This window comes from Chenopodium album, chromosome 3 (assembly GCF_948465745.1).
Source record: "Chenopodium album chromosome 3, dcCheAlbu1.1, whole genome shotgun sequence".
Classification (NCBI taxonomy): Eukaryota; Viridiplantae; Streptophyta; class Magnoliopsida; order Caryophyllales; family Amaranthaceae; genus Chenopodium; species Chenopodium album.
Genome location: NC_137836.1, coordinates 47,168,838 through 47,186,544, shown reverse-complemented (window position 1 = coordinate 47,186,544; position 17,707 = coordinate 47,168,838).

The following is a 17,707-nucleotide window of genomic DNA, read 5'->3' as shown; positions in this document are numbered from 1 at the left end:
GGTTGAATATCCCAAAATAATGATAGCACCACAATGAACCCACAAAGTTCAAACTTTCTTCAAATTTTAGCACAATTTTCCCTATCTTACCTTACTAACATTTCTTACCCTTTTACCTCAAAATTCGATAAAATCGAACATAATCACATTAAAAACCGCGAAACACCTTCTCATTGCTTGTGCTTACTTGAATTAATCCATATCCTTGAATTCACCCTATAAATCTAAAAGAAAAAACAAGTGAAAGAAATGAAAATAAAAGAAAGAAAATTAAGAAAATAGAAATCAAAAGAAAAATTTAGAAATCTCTAGGTTGCCTCCTAAGAAGCGCTTGTTTATGCTCCTAAGCTCAACCCTTCCTCCAAATCATGGATGGTCAAAGGACACCACCTTATTCAAAGTGGCGAAAGGTACAAATTTCTCTTTAGTTTTTAGGAACTCCTCACTGTTGCTTGATGAAACTTCATTTTCTTGAACTTCAAAAACAACCTTCTCATGCTTTAACTTCAATCTCATTCTCTTCTTCCTAGAAGCTCTTGCATGCCTTCTTCTTAGCCTTGTTCCTTCTTGTAGACGGTTTAACACCATCCACTTCCATGGAATCATTCTCCTTCTCTTGAGGGCAAAGCTCAAACCAATGCGGAATGTCAATTACCTCTTTGTCCATAGCCTTTGAAAGCTCAATTTTCTCTTCACTAACTTTCTCATGAACACCTTTAGTTGAAGAATTAATCACACACACATTTTCAAATGAACAAAGGGAATTATCACTCATGATTCCTTTCACAAAAGACAAGGATTCATGCATCGGTTTTAACTCAAAACTTTCTTTTTCATTATGAACTCTCAAAGTGATACGACCTCCCTTAACATCTATCAATGCTCCCGAGGTAGCTAAGAATAGTCTCCCTAGAATAATCGGAATGTGGTCATCTTCTTCAATTTCTAGCACAACAAAATCTACGGGAATTGTGAAACCACCTATCTTAAGGGGAACATCCTAAACTCTTCCTTTTGGGAACTTAATGGATCTATCGACCAATTGCAAAGTTGTGTTCGTAGGAAGACGTTCTCCTATCTTAAGCTTCTTAAACACCAAGTATGTATACGCGTCGTTTGAAGTGCGCCTACGTTAAGCATGTTGTGAATATGCTTGGCACTCATAGGAAGTGGGAGTAAACATAATACGACTAGGGACAAGGAAAGTACGGAGCCGCTTAAAAGTTTCAAGGAACTTGTAAACCTTTCACGGATCATTATAAGGCAACCACGAAAAGGGACACTAATAGGCAACAACGATTGACCCGTGAAGGTTACGCCCCATTCATAATAAATGAGATTACTAACTCCATATGGTTTGGAACCACGAAAGGAGGATCGGGGATGATGGTATGAAGGGTGTCATGGAGTCGCATTCGCCCGTATTGGCCTCTACTCGATTCTTAGAGTGAAAAGTGATTACTGAGAGCTCAAAGGCATGCAAACAAAGATTCAATTTGATCCAAACTATTATTAAGCTAAATTGGTTGAATATTCATGCAACACAAAATTCTAAAATATTAGTAATCACTTGAATTAACAACAAGATAAAAAAAGGAACCTAAACCGGTTGTCGAAATTATTTTATTAGGCGTTATTTTCAATTACATATTCCCTTTAACATGCAATATGGTGATCAATAAAATAAGCATTAATATTGGTAACAATTTAACAATAAATCCAACAATATAAAATCGTTAGAAAAATAATAGAAATAAAAGGAACTTGATTCTTACTTTGATTCTATTTGATTGCAACTATAAAATAATAAACGAGTTAGTAACTTCAAGGAAAAATAATAAAGAAAATAATTAAATTAAAATAAATTAAATTAAATAGAGTTGATTTGGGGCCAAACCCTCAAATAGTTCGACCTTTCACGCCATGGCTTAAGGAAAGAACCACGAGTAAAGTATGGACTCCTTGGAGTGCTTGAAGAGGGAATTTTGAAATAAAAAGGGTAGGCTAGTCTTTAGGCTAGAGCATAGAAGAGAGAAAAAGAGAATTAATTGATGCCCCGTACATAAAAAATGAGGGGGTATTTATAGAGAAAATGAGTAGAGGGAACACACGGAACCCTATAAAGATAAAAACCCTAAAAATAACACCGCGACACGTCAAAGGACACCGTGACACGGTGCCAGGCACCGTCAGACAGGGCACATTCCCGTGACACGGTGGAAGACAGTGTGACGCGAGAAAAAATTAGGGTACGGGAGGTAAAACGCGTGAAGGGTTTACGCGGAAAGGACACAGAGATGCCCCGTGTCATAGCACAGGCACCGTGTCACGGGGAATCCCCCTGTGGCGCGGCACTAGATCCCGTGACACGGTGCTTACTGTCGTGACGCGGGAATTTGTAGTCCATTTTTTTCGTCTAAATTCATTTATACCCTAATTTCGTTCATCATTTTTAAGTGTCGATTGATAATTTCGGGTCATTTCTGATTTATTATTAATTGGGCCAAAATAATAAATTAAATAAATTAAATAAAAAAAAAAAGGTTTGGGCCGAAATAAAAAAAATAAAGAAAAATAAATAAAATAAAAAGGTTTGAGCCAAAATTAAAAATGAACTATGCTTTGACTAAACATCAAGACTGATCCATGGACTATTCAAAAACTGAATTTAATTAAACACGATTGTTAAGCACTCTCGGGATTAAATACTGAACTCGACCAATAATTGCGGTGAAAGATTGTTCATCATCGGGTTTGGTTTTGTTGAGACATATTTAGGTGTCAACAGAAGCCCCCACTTTAACTGAGTTCTTAGAAACGTTAGTTTCAAACACGATAGTCAAAGTAGTAGATAAGGACGGAGAATGATTTAAGACGTTCTGCGATCCTAAATCACTCTGTATACGCCGATACCTGCAGAAAAATGTTAGTTTTATTAATAAAAGAGTAAAAGGATAGAATACGTATCTAACACCAATGTATCGGTGACAAATGAGTTTGGTAGCTTCCTATGCTTGAAGGAATCCAACGGACGATGTTCCGCTGAAATACTTTCTATGCATGAGGAAAGTCGATTGATGAACTTGGTAGCTTTCTAAGCCTGAAGAAACCTACCAGATGATACTTTCCATGCCTTAGGAAAGTCGACATATGATTTTGGTGTTTTTCTATGCTTGAAGAAATCCACCGATAATGCTTTCCATGCTTGGGGAAAGCCGCCTTGGCAGTTTTCTATAGTTAAAGAAAAATCCACTGATAATGTTTTCCATGCTTGAGTAAAACCGACTTGGCGGTTTTCTATACTTGAAGAAAAATCCACCTATAATGTTTTCTGTGCTTGAGGAAAACCGACAACTAATATAATCGCTGAAATTTGCAACTGTATGATGGTTCGATTATCCCCGAACGTGGGCCGCAGATGATTTACATTCAAGTCGACTATCTGACAATATTAGGTTTTTAAAGTGACTACAATGCAACCCTAATGCTTGTTCGGGGTAAATCGGTAATTTTGGAACCCTTTAAATACCAATTAAAATTTTCCGCGCAATTCCGATGAGAAGATAACTGACTAAAAGTTGCGGAAAATCGTTCCAACTTGGTCAAAGATGCTAAAATATCTGCCATAAGGTTAAAGGAGAGTGAAGGACAAACAACAGGGCACCGCGCCACAGGGAGCTATCCCGCGACACAGACCGTTAATGTTTTCCATGCTTGAGGAAATCGACAACTGATATAATCGCTGAAATTTGCAAGTGTATGATGGTTCGATTATCCCCGAACGTGGGCCGCAGATGATTTACCTTCAAGTCGACTATCCGACTATATTAGGTGTTTAAAGTTTCGAAAATGCAACCCTAATGCTTGTTAGGGCTAAATCGGTAATTTTGGTACCCTTTAAGTACCAATTAAAATTTTTCGCGCAATTCCAATGAGAAGATAACTAACCAAAAGTTGCGAAAAATCGTTCCAACTTGGTCAAAGATGCTAAAATATCTGCCAGAAGGTTAAAGGCACTAGTACAAAACTAACCATAAGTAACACCCAAAAAGTGCTACATAAAGTAGTAAAAGTGTTATTATAGACAATAGGTAACACTTTATTGGGTGATACTTCCGCCCATGTTACCTATGGTCTTATGTACCACTTTGGGTAATGTATGGTAACACTTTCAAAAGTGTTACTATAAACCCTCTTAGGTAACACTTTTTATATTATTAGTATCATTTTTAAAGTGTTACTTTTTATTTCTTATATGACAATAATGTTAATCAAAATTACGCACATGAAATACTTAGAACGTTTCGAGTCTCATCCACTCATTCTAAATCATTGCCGAAACAAATTCAGGAATTAAAATAGAAATCATCCCCAGTGGAGTCGCCAAAAACTGAAGGGAATAAATTTCAAGCGTTAATCCCCATGCTTGAACCCCACTGTGATCATACACTAAAGTACGGTGGCTTCCAAAAGGGAAGAAGATAGAGCAAAAGAGTCGCCAACAAGTTTTAGGAACTTGTAAACCGTTCACAGGGTGAAGGTTACACCCCTTAACGATCCAAGAGATCGTCAACTCCATAAGGTCTTGAACCAAATATGGGTTCGGGGATGAAGGTACAAATCCAACCTAAAAGAGATTAAACCTGCCCTAATAATAGGCCTCTACTTTATTCTGATAGTATTCATGTGCGCTTTCTGACTAACATGCCATCAATAGGATTAACCCTAAACCTGTTTATCTATGTTGGTTGAATATTAATGCACAAATAAACTATTATTGGCGATCACTTGAATTATAATCATATTAACCCTAACAAGATTATTAATTATCTTATTAAGCGTGATTACAAGTACCAATTCCCTTTAAACATGCATAAAAGGTTTGATCAAGCAATAACAATAAATATCAAGCAACATAATAATAAAATAATAACAATTATAATCATCATAACAATTATAATAATCATAATCATAAAATTATAATCATAAAAATAATCATAAATCATGTTAAAGCATAATAATAGCAAGATCCTAGGCATGATACTAACAAGATTAATAACAAACCCTAGCTTGTCACTAAGCAATAAAAATCAAAGCTTTAGCCCTAACATGATACTAACAATCATAAATATTAGGAAGAACATAAAAGGCATCGTAACAATCATATTTAATATTAAAGTTACCCTAGACATGATACTAAGAATATCATAATAACAATCTAAGCATGAACTCTATATCATAATATTAATAAAACCATTAAAGTACTTACTTTGATGCCTCGTACCTCTTTCTAATAACAAAATACACACGTTAGTAACTTAAAGGAAAATAATAATCAAAACAATTAAGTTAAATAATTTAAAGAGAGATTTGGGACCAAACCCTCAGAAATTAAACCTTTCACGTCTAGGGCGAAGGAAACTTCGAATATGGCTAGGGTGTCTAGATCTAATGAATGCGGAATTTTGTATGTAAAAAGCTAGTTTAGAAAAAGAGAGAGAGAATTGGTAAGATGGCGAATGACTAAAGAGAATGAGAGAGAATTGAAAACTGGTTGTAGGTGAAAACTGGTTCTAGATGATTATAATTGAAAACTGGTTGTAGGTGAATGAAAACGAAGTTTTTAATACGTTATTTATAGAGAAAATCAGCCAAAAAGATAAAATTATCAAAACAGAGTCTGGCGCACAGAAAACAGAACTAGGTCCAACGCTGGCTTATTAGCGTCAGGCGCCAATATTAGCGCCAGGTGCCAATGCTAGCGCTAGGCACCAAGATTAGCGTCAGGCGCCAATGTCTGGCGTTAGGCGCTAATTCTGTTTTTGACGCGTTTTCTAAAATCAGATAAAGTTTGCCGTACAGGAGGATAAAATTGTATCTTTTCCTCAAAAATGTTCTTTGATTTTAATTAAAACTCTGAAAAGTCAACAAAAGTCAATTTATCAATGTTAATTGAATTAGGAATGAAAAGAACCTTCTAGAAGAATCTAGAAGACTAAAACCATTCCTAATTGCATTAGGAATGATAAATCTATATTAGGCCCTCCTCTAGATCATTGGGCCGCATATAAGGCTCAAACCGGGCCTAGTACACTAAATTGGCCATAACTTCCTCAATATTCATCGGAATTGGGCTTATAATATATCGTTGGAAAGCTCTTGTCAAGCCCCATCCAACTACACTACTATTGGACCCATATCATGGACTAACAAAACTGGATTGGCTGTTTTCTTAAAATAAGTTTTCAAAAAACAGAGAAAAGAGAAAAGAAATTAAAACTTCCCGCAACACTAAACTTTCCACACTTTCACTTCATTCGATTATGATTCGACGCGAAAGGTACTCATCACTGGGTTTGGTTTTGGGGAGACACAAATGGGTGTCTATAGTTATTTTCTCTTTTATTTGCTTGTTTTCCTTTATTTTTCAGGTTAAGGTCGTTTTCCAAGTTTCCCGAGCCTCTTCCTGAGTTTGGCATTGATTAGGATGCTTAGTGGTCTCCATTAGATGCTCAATCATGGAGAAATGAAAGTTCCTAAAGACCTTGAGTTGTGCATTCAAGTCGTGGGGGCATGATTTCTAGTCTTGAACACGCAAACATGGAGTTTAGATACTGTAAGGTTCCGTGTCTATCAAGAGCATTAAGTGGAACGCACGAGCAGCATCAGAATGATAGGGAAGAGGGCTCCCCTGCTCCCAGGCCCGGTCGCGTGGCCAGGTGGCGCGGCCGCGCCTCCCTCGGGTGTGGGCGCGCATGTCTGGGTCCCTGTTCCGTACCTAGTTTTGTGCGGCCGCACTCCCGCTTATCGTTGGCCGCACCTGTATGGGTTTTATTTGGGGACGATCTAACTAAATTCTCTTAGTTAGTTTTTCTATACATAGATTTTCTTTCTATTTTTAGGGAGAGTTCAATTTTTCAGAAATTAGAATAGAACAAATTAGGTTAGAGTCTAGATAGAAAAAGAGGAGGATTGTAGTGAGAGAAACCATTGATTTTGATGATTTAAGATTAATTCTACCTAATTTTGAAGCAAGTTTGTAAGAATCTCTTAACCTTAATGCAATCCTTAGTTCTTGATTTCATTTGTGTTGTTAATTGCTCAAATTTGATTATGATTTGATTAATTTTAGCTTGTTTGATATTATGATGATGATTTCATTGACTAGTTTAGTTTTGATTGCAATTTCTATGGATTGTGAGTAGTTAGCTTGCTAGGGTGATGGTGAAACATATATGATGTGATGAATTGATGTGAACTGGGGGATCTTGATGGAGTTTATGATGTGATTAAATCGGTTGTTTGATTATGTGCATGTGTGCTTTAATTCAAGAGTAGCTAACTTTAATTGATGCACTAGATTACATTGTAGGTTCACATTGATACTGACCATTGATTTGTGTCCTACATTTGTCGATTGAGGGGATTTGTGAGGTTCCTAATTAGTGTCTCTCGTAGTTGGCGCTAGTTTTACCTAGAGGAAATTAGCCTATCACTCTCTCTTGATTGCACAATTGACCTTGCCTCGCATCACTCGACTTAGTCAACTTCCTATCCCAATTTTTTATGTTCATTGCTAATATATGTGGATCCTAACCCTAGTGTTTCATTATATTGATTTCTATTGCTTGTTTGTTTTGCTTAGTTTCTTAGATTACACACACACCTACCCCCTTGACTTCGAGATAGCTTGACTTAGATAATAGTAGTTAGCTCCCATTCCCTTGGGTTCGATCCTTGACTTGCCGTTATACTTGTATGAAGGTGCGTTGAGAGTTTACAAATTTTTTTTTGACATAGCAAAGTTAGTCCAACGACCTAGCTTCCACCTAGGGTCAATTACATAAGTAAAAAATTCATTCAATATGAAAAAAATATAGCACCTTAGAAAAGACAAGCCTAGCATTAGTGTGGGCAACTAAAAAACTTATGACATTATATGCTACCACACACTACTCATGTGATTTCTCAACAAAACACGATAAAGTATTTGTTTGAACAACCACCTATACAAGGAAGAATATCTAAGTGGTTGGTGATGTTGGACGAATTTAAGTTAAAATATATTCCTAAAAAATCAATGAAAGGAAAAGTAATTTCCGACATTCTGGCCTAACATCCAATTCAAACAAGTTGTGCAAAAACTACTCATCTTCCGGATGAAGAGATTCTCATGACACAAGATGACGAATGCGTAATATACTTCGACGGTGCGTCCAATCAAAAAGGATGTGGCATAGGAGTGTTACTCATAAGTCCAGAGGGAGCACATACTCCAATCTCTATTAAATAGACTTAAAGGTTACCAATAATGTCGTAGAATGTGAAGCGTGCATTATTGGATTAGAAGCAGCAGCTAGCATAAGTGTGCAAAAATTAGAGGTATATGGAGATTCCAGTTTGATTATAAATCATATACTAAAAAATTGGAAAATAAAGAACTCCACAATGATATTATACCAAGCACACCTAGAGCAACTCATCGAGCATTTTGAACATATTGATTTTAAATATCTCCTAAGGGATGACAATCAATTTGCCGATGCGCTAGCAAAATTAGCCTCAATGATCAACATTCCAGATCACTGAAATATGATGCCATTATGCGTTGATAGAAGAGAAGAACTAACATATTGCAATGCAACAGAAGAAATAAATGACATCGAAGGAGACAGTCCTTGGTATGATCATATCCTCCAATATATTACCCATGGCACATATCCGGAAAATACTTCATCGAAAGACCAACGAGCCTTACGAACACTTGCGGCCCAATATGGTCTATTAAATGGTCAATTATGAAATAAAAGGACATAATGGTCAAAGTTTATTGTGTATAGACCAACCTGAAGCCACACGCCTTATGGAAAATACTCACAAAGGTGTTTGTGGACCTCACATGAATGGTAAAATGCTTTTAAAAATAATTTCACGACAAGGGTATTATTGGTCCACTATGACACATGATTGCATACAGTATGTTCAAAAATGTTCAGAGTGCCAAATGCTCGCTAATTTACAACACCTTCCACCATCCAAACTACACAATCTCACTTCCCCTTGGCCCTTTTCAACTTGAAGAATTGACATAATTGGAAAAATCTCTCCAACAAGAGCAGGAGTGCATGAGTACGTATTAGTAGCCATCGATTACTTCACTAAGTGGATTGAGGTTGCTTCTTACTTGAATATAACTTCTAAACATGTCGCAAAGTTTCTCGAAAAAACATATTTTGTAGATATGGAGTTCCACATGAACTAATTAGTGATCTGGGATCTCAATTCAAAGCTGAAGTCGAGACCCTCTTAACATGTTATAAAGTAAAACATCATCACTCATCTCCATACAGACCTCAAATGAATGGAGCTATAGAATCGGCAAACAAAAACATAACAGTCATCATTAAGAAAATGGCAGAAAATTATAAAGGTTGGCTGAATAAACTAAACTTCGCATTATGGGGTTATAGAACGTCTATACGAACATCAATAGGAGTAACTCCATACTCGTTAGTTTTCGGAATGGACGCAGTTCAACCATTTGAACTGGAAATACCATCCCTACGCATCGTACTTGAAAGTAAGCTACCGGAAGCTGAATGGGTAAGAGCGAGGTATGAAGAGCTTTTATTCCTCGATGAACAACGATTAAGAGCTTTGCATCATGTACAAGTCTACCAAAGGCGCATTGCGCGTCATTTTAATAATAGAGTAAAACCCAGAAATATAAAACAAGGTGACTTTAAACTAAAGGAGGTTAGAGGTCCAACAACCGATCCAAGAGGGAAATTCAAACCTAATTGGATAGGTCCCTATCGCATAATTAAAATCCTATCAGGAGGAGCCGTCAAATTAATGGATATCGGAGTATATGAAATTCTCCAATTAATAAACATTGATCGACTTAAGAAATATTACATATGAAATCCGGATAAACTCGTTCACTTATACAACCAATTTTAATTGGCATTCAATTAAAAGATTCTAAGTGTTATGCGTTTTACCGAATAACACGATAAAATACATAAGACTTGGGGGTGTAATTTAGAAATAGTAAACTGTTCTAAGTGTTAAGATTTTTTTCGAACATCACGAAAAAATCTTCACACTTGGGGGGGTAATAATACAGAATTAAATTATTTTTTTTAGACATTCGTAGCACAGGTGTCGCGTGCAATTGGAATAGTTGCATACGGATGTCACGCGTAACAAATTTCGTTGCACGCGACAGGCTCGCGCTCGCGCAACTATAGATGTTGCGCGCGCCACCTGATGACAAACTGCGAAACCGAATTTTTACGTTTGAATGAAGTTGCGACTGCTACTTGCGGCAAAAAGAGGCTGTTTCTTAAATATAACATATACTCGGAAAATAAAATTAAACTTTAATTTAATTATTTTTCAAACAAGTTTTGATTAAATTTTCATTTAATTTCTACCTAAGAGATTAAAGAAAAATAAAAAAAAACATAAAAAAAAAAAACATTAGAACTATGCAAAGACCTGATTTCGTAATGCGAATACGTAGGCAATCTTTATGATTCGGTCATATCAAAATATTAAAATATAAAGCTCATTTTATTTCATTCAAATTTCAAAGAAAAGAGAGACATTCTTGAACTAGATTGTAAACGAAAAAAAAAAACAGAGTATTGATTACACTTTATTCAATTTGAAACTAATAGCAAAATTGTGTAACACTCTAAGGTTTTACTATGTCCTCAATTGTCACGGACGATGGAGGAGTAGTTTCTATCGCAGTATTTTCAGAAACCTTAGAGCTTTCTCCTACGCTCTTTTTCTTAACCCATACATTATTGTTCTTCAATTTGGGAATTGGGGTCTTTTCAACCTTCTTTCCCTTTTCCGAAGCTTTCATTACAGTCCTTTTTCGAGTTTTTTGTGAAGGTTCCTTGATTATCACACCTTGTTGTGAGGGTTTGGAGGTAACTTTCCTTTTTGCTTCCATCAAACATGCCTTAGGAGATTAGAAGTCTAATTTTCTTCTCACTCCTTTATTTTTGCCACTAGGAGGAGTAGTGGTGGCCGAATGCATCAAAGGCTTAGGTGGATTGCGAGCCGTGGCGGCTTGATATTGATATTTAGCCTTGTTTAATTCCCCCTTATCCGCCGCATTCATCCATGCTTTGTAAAAGGAAGATAATATAATACTCGCAGTAGGATTTTGTACTACCCATCTAGGAAGACTTGACCAATACTCCATCCAACGAAAAACCTGTTGCGCGCGCCATCTGCACGCTTGGTGGAAGAATAAAAATAAAAGTAGTGGAGAGAGTTGGAGGAGAGAGTATATATGTTGGGTTTACTAGGTGAGAGAAATTTATTAAATATTGTAAATGCTTTTGAAATAAGGAAATGGAGCAAGTATTTAAAAACGGTCGGAAATGAAAAGTGGAGCAAGTATCTAAAAACGGAGGGAGTAATAACTAGTGATATGCACATATTGGCATTGCACCAAACAAAAAAAAAATTTAAAGCCAAGCATTTATATGGTAAGAAAATTAAGTGTAAATTAGAAATAGATAATAAATAAAGAAAAATTTTTAAAAAATTATTACACCTCGAGGTTTTACTTAATTTTATTTTAATTATAGGGACTGAGTAAAACTATTGCATTTCTTTGGTGTATTTTAATATTCTACTTTGTATTAATTATATATTCTAAGTAAAGTTATTGTATGCTATGATTCCTATTCCATTGCATGAGCAGATCTAATCTAGATACAATTTTTTTTTATTGTAGTTAAAATCGTGGCATACGTGTATGTTTGTCATGGGAAAATTCTTACATGTGACACTATTGCAAAGTTTACCTCAGGAAAGAACTACTCGTCGCACAAATGTAGAGTTTGCCACAAAAAAATAGATACTCGTGGCACAAACGTAAAGTTTGCCACGAGAACTGCACTACTCGTGGCATAAGTGATACATTTGCCACGGGAAAATAAATACCCGTGGCATAAATAATCCTTCTTATTTAGGTTTTGTATCATATTCATTTTTCCCGTGGCTATTTAAAATTATGCCACGAATTTTGAATTCCCGTGGCATAATTCGTGGCACAAGTGATGATTTGTTGTAGTGATTGATCACTCCTAGTCTAATTAATCACATGCACAATTATGTCAACCAATTTAATTGCAACAATCAATCAATCAAGTTTCATCAACTAACAATAATCATCAATCAACCATGCTTCCCCTTCTTTCTAGAAACTAATCTACTCACTAATCATAGTGAAATCTAAAGCTAAAACAATTTCAATCACAAATACATTCATTTCAAACTAGATCAAAAGGAAATACAATCAATCAACAAATTCTCAAATTTAAATAAAAATCCAAACCAAACATTCAAGCATAAAAGTGAATTGCAATTGAAGTAAATTCAAATGAAAGAAATCTAACAAACTTTGATTGATATGAAGCAGAATCACAAACTTGATTGAAGAAACAATATTGAGTTATAATTCAAATCCAAAGGTTACAATCTCTACTTTCTCTCTAACTTCTCTCCAGTTTCTCTTTCTAAAAACTAAGCAAATGAAATATTATCTAAAAAATGGCCCCCCAAAAAGATTTACAAGGGTATATATAGACAAAGAACAAAAACTAATCAGCCGCGACCTCTCAACGAAGACTCCGCGGGCGCGCAGAAATGGGTACGGAACCTATAACTAACTCCGCGGGCAATTTGGGCAAAACCCGCGCCCGCGGCTTAGGGCACGGCAGATGCCCTGTTCCAGGTGAAGCAGGGGGTCACGGTCTCTCTAATCTAGAGCGGCCTCTCCAAAATTCCAGCGCCTGCGAATAGGGCGCGGAGAGTTCCTGCCTAAAATCACCAAAATGTTTCACATAATCCGCGCCCGCAGCCCATAAGTCCCGCGCACGCGGCCATGAGAAGAAGCGGAGCGCCCTCTCCGAGCCCTCTCCATGAAATTCCTTTGGTTAGCTCTTTTTGCTCCTCTTGAATCCTTTGCAAAGCTAAGTCTTTAGGCACCTACAAGGGAAACCAAAGAGAGAAAATAGAAGAGAAAAAGAGTAATATAAAAGGAAAACACGGAGAAAAGCACATAAGGGAAAGTAAAACACGAAGGAATAAGAAATAGAGAAACTAAAGGAGAAATGACCAAAATGGTAAAAACAAAGCATGAAAAGCATAGGGAAAATATCCTAAAACACTACCTTATGAGTGCCATAAATGACACTCATCAAGATCGCGGAGATAAGGAAGGTAGTAAAGCAGCACCTGACTACCCTTGTCAGGAGAAAAGGTCCCTGACAGCAAAATAAGTGCAAAGATCCGCACCCGTTGCTCTCTGGTGGTCGCATCGTCCTCAAAAGCCATCGCCATAGTTGAACGGCGAATGCACCTGGAGCTAAATCGTGATGGCTACACCTCAGCACGGGCCCGAACAGCGATCAAACCCAACAGATCATCGACCACAAGAGAAAAAACACTAATAGAGTTGTCGAACGGCAGTGTAGTCGAGCGAAACTCCAGTCCCGAGATGAGACTGAAGTCGGTTGGGGTGACAGTCATTTCACCCCAAGGAAAGTGAAAATTGTTGGTGGTGTCTAAGAAGAACTCAACCAAAGCACGAACCACGTGGCGTCCCGCATCGAACGAGTACATGGCTTGTGTAGCCCAAAACAGGGCAGTCAGCCCACAAGATTCCCAAAGCAGTCGAAGCCCCTCATCGCCGCTAAAATACTTGTTGTACAGCTTGCCTATGGTCTCGTTGCCCGAGCCATGGCTGCGCGTACTACCACTAACAATCCCACGACGCACCCTCTCAGAAATGTGGTGCTGAGGGGCAAAGAACAACGTCCACTCGTCCCACTCAGGGAAGAGACCGATAGAGGTGGACGGGTCTGTGTCCTCTTGAATGGGCTCGTGCTCTCGCCGTGTGTCTCGGGACCGAGAACCAGAACCTCGCTGTCTAGCCATACTACATTGTGCAAAATTGACAAATATTAAGGCTCTATAGTATCTAAGGTTCGCCAAGCCACATGATACTATGTTCGCAAAAAACTGAGGACGTAGTACTAAAACAGAGCACAATTACAATTCAAGCATATATGGCATTTATCAAGCAACCAAACAATTTATTGCAATATTATGATAATTATTGTGACAAATTAGACAAGAATTGCTGGCAAAAACATCAAGAACGAGCCAAATTGTTCTCCCGACCTTAAGATGTTCAACAATGGTGAATCGCTCATTTCATCACAAAATCGAGTCAAACAAGTCGCAAAATACACCCAAGGTAATATACAAACAAAATCAAGCAATTTCATGGCATAAAATTTGACAAACAAAGCAAATTGAGCAATATAAGTTTCGAATTTTTACAAAATTTGTGAATAAACATGTGTGAAATTCAATAAAATTCGAGTGAGTTTGAAAAAACTTACATAGATCAGCAAACTAGATGAACAAAGCTTCGATTTGCAACAAATTTGAGCGAATTTGGTTGAGAAACGAGCAAAAACGCACAATTCGAAGTTTTTGTGGAGAAACTCGAATGAAAACAAGCAGTAATAGCGAAATGAGGAAGAAAGGGGATTTATTTAGAAATCCCGACAACAATGTCGCACGACAGCTCTGTCGCCGTGCGACAAAGTGCAGCGCCAAGCGACAGAAAGAAAATGCGACGACATCGATATTGCAGCGGCGACAGAACGTTAGGCCTCTCAGAACGATTATTTCAACCTCGTACAGTCGTTTGGGTTCCTTGTTACGCCACTTAGCCCCTATAAGCAACTTGACATGATTTAGTAATCGACTCGGTTACAATTGCATTAAGTGGTCGACCTGATAAATGATTGTCTCACTTAGCTTAAAAAGCCTAAACGTTGGCTCATCGCAAAGGCACCGACATAATAGTTCATAAACAGCAAAGGCACCAACGCAATGGTTCATAATTCATAGGCACCGACATACTGGTTCACAAGCAGCAAAGCGCCGACGCACTGGCATAGCAAAAGCAAGTTCAAGTGAACTTTAAAGGATTAACAAGCGTTGGTCTTCGGTGATATTCTTCAGAGTATTATCGTCACAAATGAGGATCGCTTCAAGCGAAGCAACCTTTGGTCATTTTCTCTGGCTTGCGGAAGATGGTGACAAAGCAATGAAGATCGTTTCGAGCGAAGCAGTCTTCGATAGGATTCTCTGGCTTGTAGAAGACTATATGTAGACACTTAAAAATGTCTCCCCAAAACAAACCCGCTGATGAACAACCTTTCACAGCCACTATTAGTCGGGTTCAATATTTAATCCCGCGAGTGGTTAAAAAATCGTATTTAATTAATTTCAATTTTTTGAATATTCTATGGATCATTCTTGATGTTTAGTCAAAGCATAGTTCTTTTTTTTTTTATTTCAGCTTAAACCTTTTTATTTTATTATTTTGGCCCAAACCTTTATTTATTTTATTTATTTATTTTAGCCCAATTAAAAATAATAAATCGAAAATGGCCCAAAATTATCAATTGGCACTTAAAAATGCTGGACGAAATTAGGGTTAAAAATGAATTTAGACGGAAAATAGACTATATGATCCCACGTCACGGTAGAAGTCCACCGTGTCACGGGAATGCTCCCTGTCTGATTGTGGGATTCCCAGTCACACGGTGCCCCTGCTGTGACAAGAGGCAATTCCGTGTCCTTTCCTCGTAAACCCTTCACGCGTTTTATTTCCCGTACCCTAAATATTTCCCACGTCACACAGCTGTCCACCGTGTCACGGGTATGTTCCCCGTCTGACTGTGGGATTCCCCGTGTCACGGTGCCCTCTGCCGTGTCGCGATGCAATATTTTAGGGTTTTTATCTTTTTAGGGTTCCGTGTGTTCCCTCAGCCCAATTTTTTCTATAAATACCCCCTCATATCCGATGTTCGAGGCATCAATTAATTCTCTATTTTTCTCGCCTCTATGCTCTAGCCTAAACACTAGCCTACCCTTCTTCTTTCAAAATTCCTTCTTCAAGCATTCCAAGGAGTCCATACTTTACTCGTGGTTATGTCCTTAAGCGAAGGCGTGAAAGGTAGAACTGTTTGAGGGTTTGGCCCCAAATCAACTCTTTTTAATTTAATTTAATTTAATTATCGTTTTATTATCATTTCCTTGAAGTTACTAACTCGTTTAATATTGGGATTTTTAAAGCTATGCCCCCAGGTTATTGAAAATCTAAATTGTATCCATGCTTTTTCAATGTTATAAGTTGTGCCGTCCATTTCACAATATTTTAACAACAATACCCTTTGACAACCATATATGTTAATGAAAGCTAAGTTATTTTATGGACAATGGTGTCATGACGTTATATATTTGACATGTGTTCTATTCTAATTGGTTTAACACTTTAAAAAAATAAAAAAAAAATCAGAAAATAAAATAATAAAAAAAGGTTATTGTTAACGTCAAAGGTTATTGTTAATAAAAAATTAATGAGGATGAGGGCACAGCTTAGACGTTTGAAAAAGCATGGGCACAGCATAAAAAACGAAGAAATTTGGGGGCATAACTTAGAAAAACCCTTTATTATTTTATAGTTGCAAGCAAACAGAATCAAAGTAAGAATTATGCTCCTTTTATTTCTATTATTTTTCTAACGATTTCATGTTGTTGAATTTATTGTTAAATTGCTTCCAATATTAATGATAATTCTATTATATTTTTATGATCACCATATTTCATGCTTAAAGGGAATATGTAATTGAAAATCACGCCTAATAAGATAATTTGGACAACTGGTATAGGATCCTTTTTAATCTTGTTATTAAATCAAGTGATCACTAATATTTTAGAATTATATGTTGCATAAATATTTAACCAATTTAGCCTAATAATAGTATGAAGCAAATTGAATCTCTGTTTGTATGCCTTTGAGATCGCAGGAATCACTTTTCACTACAAGAATCGAGTAGAGGCCAATACGGGCGAATGTGACTCCATGACTCACTTTGTACCATCATCACCAATCCTCCTTTCGTGGTTCCGAACCATATGGATTTAGTAATCTCATTGATTATGAATGAAGTGTAACCTTCATGGGTCAATCGTTGTTGCCTATCGTTGTCCCTTTATTCGTGGTTGCCTTAAATGATCTGTGAACAGTTTACAAGTTCCTTAAAAACTTGTTGGAGGCTCCCTACTTTCCTTGTCCCTAATTGTATATGTCAATTCCCACTTCCTATGAGTGCCAAGCATATTCACACATGCTTTTACGTAGGCTCTCTTCAAACGACGCCTACAATTTGGCGACTCCACTGGGGAGGATGCTTGATTATTTATCAATTGGAGTGATCGGTATTTAATTAAGATGAGTGGATGAGACTTGAAAGATTCTTGAATTGTATTCCTGCGATTTAATTGGCATTGTCACATGTGCATATGCTATTTAGGTTACCTATTTTTACACAATAGTACATGTTCTACATATGTGGCTAGCCCGGGGGATTTAAGCTCTATCAACCCGAAAACGTTCATGACAACAAGGTTTCATCCGAGTTTTTAAATCCACCCAAACCATGGAGTCGAGTTCGATTTCATCACAAAATCGCGGAGCCGCCCGTTGGCATACACCCTCAAGGGAGGCTTCCTTGATAACCCGTCCAAACTCTTAACCATGGTACCCTTTGACACCCAAAAGCTTGACTATAGTGGAACATATCTTGAC